Consider the following 6,734-nt stretch of genomic DNA (forward strand, 5'->3'; position numbering starts at 1 on the left):
GTTTTGATAATACTATAACTTGTAATCCTTGATCTCACAATATAAATACTTAGTATACAATACTCTTAATCTTTTGAAAGTTTAGAACAATTTGCACTTTAACAAGCAACTTAATAAAATATGAAAGTTTAGAAACAAAGTTGCTTAAGAAAAATGTGCAGAAAATTGTTTATTAAATGTTTGAAAGTTTTGTGTGATTGTAAGCAATTGTGCATTTCGTGTGTCTTTAATTTTGGCTGTCTCAATGCCTTTAAATAGGCTTCCAATCAGCCATGATAACCTTCCATGAAGAGGATATATGATTGGAATGAAACCTATTCACTTTGGATGAAAGTTGTTCATTTGAAAATCTGGTTTCAACATCTTTGTGTAATCGATTGTCACGGCGTGGTAATCGATTACCCAAATGTTTTGTCCAAGGTAGTCATCTATTATTACATTGAATTAATCAGTTATATCTGTCTGTTTTGCTTTGTAACTGTTTTCTCAGTCATGTAACCTGTTACACATTTTTAGTAACATGTTACCAACTGCCTTACAATTCATGTAACATGTTACATAGTTCTAGTAACATGTTAACCAGGTCAAGTAACTTATTACTTAGCAATTTTGACTTTGCATTTTAGACATATCCAATTCTTTGAAAATGATCTTGATTAGTTTGAGCATGACTACTAAATATTAAAGTTAGTGTTAGGATAGAAGTACCTATATGAAGACTTAATCTATAATTCTCTTGAAGCTTGAATCTTCTATGTCTTCATGGTCTTCTTCTTTTTCTTCTTTTTGTGATCTTGGTGTCTTCAAAAAAATTGTACCAAGGTCAAGATCAAGATCTTCTTCACAGATAGTAGATCAACTTCACTGTTGTAACCAGAGTCATTTTTCTAGGCAACATTTGCAGATGTAGATACTCCATCTTTCCTCACCGACTTCCTAGGACCCCATTCATTGGGACAATCCATTTTGTAATGTCCGATCTATTTGCACTTAAAGCACTCTTTTGGTGTTCTGCCCTTGGAATTTGGTCTTTTCCCTTTGCCATGACCTCTTTTGTCTTGTCTCCTCCTACGCGTTTGGCTCCCTTTTACATACAGACCATCACCCTGAGACCCTTCCTCTACATTATGTCTTCTTTAAGTGTGGGACAAAAGTGCATTTATGATCTCATCCAGTTTGATTGAGTTTTTCTCGTACGTCAATGTTATCACAAAGTATTCATAGGAATTTGGCAAAGAACACATTAATATTATTGATTTGTCCTCGTCAACCTTCACATCAAGTTTCTGCAAGTCATTGATCACTTGATTAAAATTGCTGAGATGTTGTTGAAAATCATCACCCTCCTACATCTTCATACCATAGAGTCACTATTTCAAATACAACTTATTTGTTAGAGACTTGGACATGAACCGCTTCTCTAATGTCTCCCATCCCTCTATTGGTGACATCAAATCCATAACATGATACATCACCTCATCTGATAGACAAAGTCGTATGGTTCCTGCAGCCTTCTCCTTCAACTCTTCCCAATCCAGTTGATCCATACCATCTGGTTTATTCTCACACAGCGTCTTTGATAGACCTTGTTGAGCCAACACATCCTTAACCTTCCTTTTCCATAATCCGAAATTATCAGTTCCGTCAAACTTCCCCATCTCGAATTTGGCACATGGGTTAAGAGCCATCTGATACCAATTGTTGGGAATAAGCGAGCAATCAAATAGTAAAAGAATATAGAGAAAAGAGAATAACACAAGGGGTTTGGTAACGAGGTTCGGCCAATTGTGTCTGCGTCTCCGGGAGCGTTGAGAGACTACTACTATTTATTATTAGAGAATAAGAATTTGTGTCTGACTTTTTTTCTCCTTGTTACATTAGGTTTACATAACATAAATATATAGCCATCTACCTCAACCCATTTACATCAGCCGGAGCTCATAACTTGTATTGTTGTTATTATAGAATATGAGCCATTGCACAATACTAACTATCTCACTTCCACACATTTACATGTTGTCTTTCTAATTTATTTATTATTTATCATTTTGTTTATAATTTTTAGTAATTATCTTTTCTTTTTTTCTTTTAACTCCATTTTTTTATTAAGCACACGTGCAATTGCTATTTATTTGTGAGTTAACCGATTTCACATAAAAATAAATATAAACAAAGAAGTTCACTACAGTGGATCTATTTCACCTAGACTATTGTTCTTTCAATTCATTCATGGTAGAAGGGTAAATTTGGATTTTTTTGATAATTTTCTTTCCTTTCTTCACAAACTAGGGATGATTTTTTTTTTATGAGACTCATGCACACTTTTTTCCCCCTTCTATTTAATGTTGGAACCAGAGAATAAAAGATGATATGTTATACAACTTTTCTTTCCTCTTATTTTCTTTCTTTTTGTTTTCCATAGAAGCAAACACAATGTTAGTGTTAATGAGTGAGAGGGAAAATAAGAACTTTGAATATGAGATTAGTACTTTATGTTTTATTTAGAAATTAGGAAATGAAAATAAACAATGACTATAATAGTTTTATAAATAAAACACAGTGGAACCTATGTGCTTTAATTTGCTTTTTATCTAGCCCAAAGCTTGAGCTATTAAGATAAACACGCACTTAATAAAACTTTTATTGACTGGCTTTTGTTTATATAGTTAAGTGAGATCATACTTTTAGTCTCCATTTTGATAGAGTAGAATAAGAGTGAGAGATAACTAGGAGGGAAAGAGAGATTTTGTCCTATTTGGTTCTAAAAAGAGAAAAAAAGGAAGAGATAAAAATTGTATAGGACTCACCATAAATTCTTTATTTTCTAGTTTTATGAGAAAGTGGAGAGGAGATGAATATTTTGGATGAAATGTCGAAAATGCCTTAAATTCTCTACTTGTTAGCTTTAAATATTAGTAATATATTTAAGTCTCTTTTGGACATAAAAAATATTAACTAAAAAATTATTTGAAATTATAATGAAATACATAAAATAGAATTTATATTTTAAAATTATAACTTTTATTTTTTATTAGGAGTTTAATATTCATGCAGTATGAGCGTAAATATTTATACACAATCAAGACATCATTTGTCATTCATCTGTATTACTTTTTTAAAGAGTCAATGATTATTAAAAATGGATGGTGGATGATGGATTGACAATATATAAAACTCGTATATTGTAAGTTCACATATTTATTTCTCTTTTATTTATTTTAGGGATATTCTTATCATTTGAAGCATAACATCATATTTCTTTTATCACTTTTTATCGCACCAAACAAAAAAGTAAGACGATAAAATATATCTTTACCTTCCATTTCTGTTTTTCTTCTCTTATATCAAATATTACAAAAATATACTATATTTCTCTTATTTCTCTTTCTTCCTACTCACCTCTTTCCATGCTCTTATTGTCTTCTCTACAACCAAATAAAACAATAACTTGTTAGGTTGAGTGCCTATTTCTATCCTTGTGAAAGTATTAATATTAACATACTTGTTAACTTTACATGTTCACGTCTAGTTAAAATCCTCTCTAGTATTAGAGAAAAAATTGTATTTTTACTTATGATTTTAAGGATAAAAATGTTACCATATTCTAACTCATGTATATTACAAAGAAAAACTTCGGAAAGGACATGAAGCAGATGCTTCCACCTAATCTTGCAACCTTGCATGGAAGAAGCAAATCATTAATCATCTAAATAATGACACAGCTTTACAGAGGGTAGTTTTGCTTTAAATTCAGATCTAATCATTAATTTGGACTTCAACAAAATTAGTAAAGCTAGCTAAGCATGCACTACGTTTCGGTTCTCCAAAATGCAATGCAGGTAACGAAAAAGAAACAAGAACATCCGCGTTGTGTCATAAAATTATTGCTATAGCTGTACGTACTAGTCAATACTTCACATCAAATATTACACTTGTCTAATAATGGAGTTATTTAAAACTGAAAGAATTTGAGTTTTATCATTATATTAAAAATTGAATCCAATTTTACCTATTTGTTTGAATCAAGAAAATTTGATAGAAATCAAAATTACTTACTAAACCGTTTTCGTACCTTTATAATATAGTGGAATGTTAAATATTTATGTGGAAGAAGGAAACTGTGTAAAACGATTAATTTTATCTTTTTCGTATCATTTTAGTGTAAAGATTCTCTCGATTTCAATTTCTTCTCTCAATTTGGTTATATGTACAATCATATGCGATAATTTAATAATAGAATTTGATTTTATAAGGTAAAGAATGACTATTCTGCCATATAAAGCTAAATATTGTAATGCCATATAAAGCTAAATATTGCAATGGGAGTTGTTTGGTTACACAAATATCATATGGTATTTGAGATATTTGTGTAACCAAACAACTTATCTAATAACGGAATTAATTAAAACTGAAAGAATTGGTGTTTTATTATTATATTAAAATTGAATTCAATTTTACCTATTTGTTTGAATCAAGAAAATTTGAAAGAAATCAAAATTACTTACTAAACGGTTTTTGTACCTTTGTAATATACTGAAATGTAAAATATTTATGTGAAAGAAGGAAACTGTGTAAAACAATTAATTTTATTTTCTTCATATCTTTTTGGTGTAAAGATTCTCTCCACTTCAATTTCTTCTCTCATTTTGATTATATTTATATATAATTATATGTCATAATTTAATAACAAAGTTTGATTTTATAAGGTAAAGAATGGATATTCTGCCATATAAAGCTAAATATTGTAATGAAAGTTATTTAGTTACACAAATATCAAGTAGTATTTGAGAAATATATATAAGTTACTTGGGTTAACTATTTAAATCCTCTAAAAAATAATAGAACATAACCTATATAATGTAAGAATTTTTATATTGTATATCATTTATCATGTTTTAATTATTATTGTTTCTTTAATTAAAATAATATATATGAGTGATCATGTAAAAATATCACTCTAAATTTAAATTCTCATATTATATATCTATTTGAGAAATATGCGTACTAGTGTACCGCTTATGTACCTTATAATGTTACCTCTTACATACCTTAAGTACTATGAAGTGAAAACACTACTTCGATCACTTAATTGGAAAAGAAGTGTATTTAAGCCCTTTAAATGAAAAATTGCAAAAGGGCTAGCTAGTAGTTACTAACATTCAACGTTACTACAACAAAACACTAGTATGTAATAATGTAACTTAAGAAAAGACAAAAGGTTAAAAAAGAGATGAAAAAAGAAGAACATAGAAGTGCTTCAAACTTCTTTTATTTACAATAACAAAAAGTGTTATTTTATGTAACTAAAAGGATACATCATAACATACATGTTGTATTTTTTATTTGTTTTTAGAAGTACTTGTCTTGTCTTAAAACCTTACTCCCTTCAAAGCCACAAAGCATCACAGTCTCTGAGTAGTTCTTGCATTGAAATATGATCCCCAACATAGTACCCACCATCATAAATGCTTTGATACCATGGTTGAGAATATGGCCACACGTCAACCGGGTCAAAAAACACTAACTCATTATTAACCGGGTCGGGTGATTCAAAACTAGTACCCAAATGTGGTAGTTCCACTATTTCCCCCAGCTCCTCCTCATGAGATTCACAACAAGAAGAACACGAAGTCGAAGAAGACGACAAATACGACGTCGTTTGAGGTTCGGAAACTTCCATCGCTGCGGCTTTAGCTGCAGCAACTTGAACATCCCGTGGCGAGTTGGACTCGGCTCGGGGAAACAACCCGGCGAGTTCGGGGAAGTTTAGGATGGCGGAGGTGCCTTTGATCGTGATGGCGGCGACATCGTGTGCACGCGCCGCCATCTCAGGAGTTGTGAAGGTTCCTAGCCAGATCCGGTTCTTCTTTCTGGGTTCACGGATTTCGGATACCCATTTTCCCCATGCACGCATTCGAACCCCTCTGTAAACCGGGTGGTTGGTGTTGCTATCTCTGGACCGTTTCTTCGGTTTTTTATGATCCGGTTCGGGTAATTGTGGCTCTGAGAATGATAGGTTAGATTCAGTGATAGTGAAAGTTGGTGGCAATGGTGAAAAAGAAGAGTTAGTACTTGTGTCTGTCTCTGAGTCTTGAAGCTCAGCCATGAGTGTGTGTGAGTAACTAACCGCAGAGGCGCAGTGTTAAGGAGAGGAAGTATGATATATTTTGTTTGGTCTATGGGTTAAGTACTATATATATAGGGATATAGATATGGATATATGTGTAAAAGAATGAGAATGAGAAAATGTGATTTCTGTTATAGGTAAGTTTATGAGAGAAAGAGAGAGCATGAGTGAGTAAGTTGGTCTTGGAAATTGGAGCCTCTTGGTCTTCGAGTTGAGTACTAAAAAGGAGAAGGGTGGGGGGGAGAAGGACTAAATGAGGGAGTGACGTGGGGCTTATTTGTAAGCAATAGTATATAATATGTGAGAGAAAAAAAATTTATGGATATGATTTTTATATGTGATTATTATATTATTTATTAGTTATGTTTAATTATTGTTGATGGTTTTTTTTAAATGTAATACGGATGAATGATGTATTAAATATGTATATTGATAGTGAATAAATTTATAATATTTAGAGTAAATTATATTGATAGTTTCTGAGTTTTATTGAAATTACATAATCATTCTTACTTTTTTGTACCTACACAAATCCACTACTTTATATATACATTACACTAACTATCTTGCATGAGTTATACATGTAATCTTTTATATAAAAAAAGAG

At 31.4% G+C, this 6,734-nt stretch overlaps 1 pseudogene; it reads right to left on the reverse strand.

Annotated features, from left to right (window-relative positions):
• Positions 1–5,321: 5,321 nt before the first annotated feature.
• LOC109336842 lies at positions 5,322–6,314 on the reverse strand (annotated as a pseudogene).
• Between the last annotated feature and the right edge of the window lie 420 nt (positions 6,315–6,734).

This window comes from Lupinus angustifolius, unplaced genomic scaffold (assembly GCF_001865875.1).
Source record: "Lupinus angustifolius cultivar Tanjil unplaced genomic scaffold, LupAngTanjil_v1.0 Scaffold_1_2, whole genome shotgun sequence".
Taxonomy (NCBI): domain Eukaryota; kingdom Viridiplantae; phylum Streptophyta; class Magnoliopsida; order Fabales; family Fabaceae; genus Lupinus; species Lupinus angustifolius.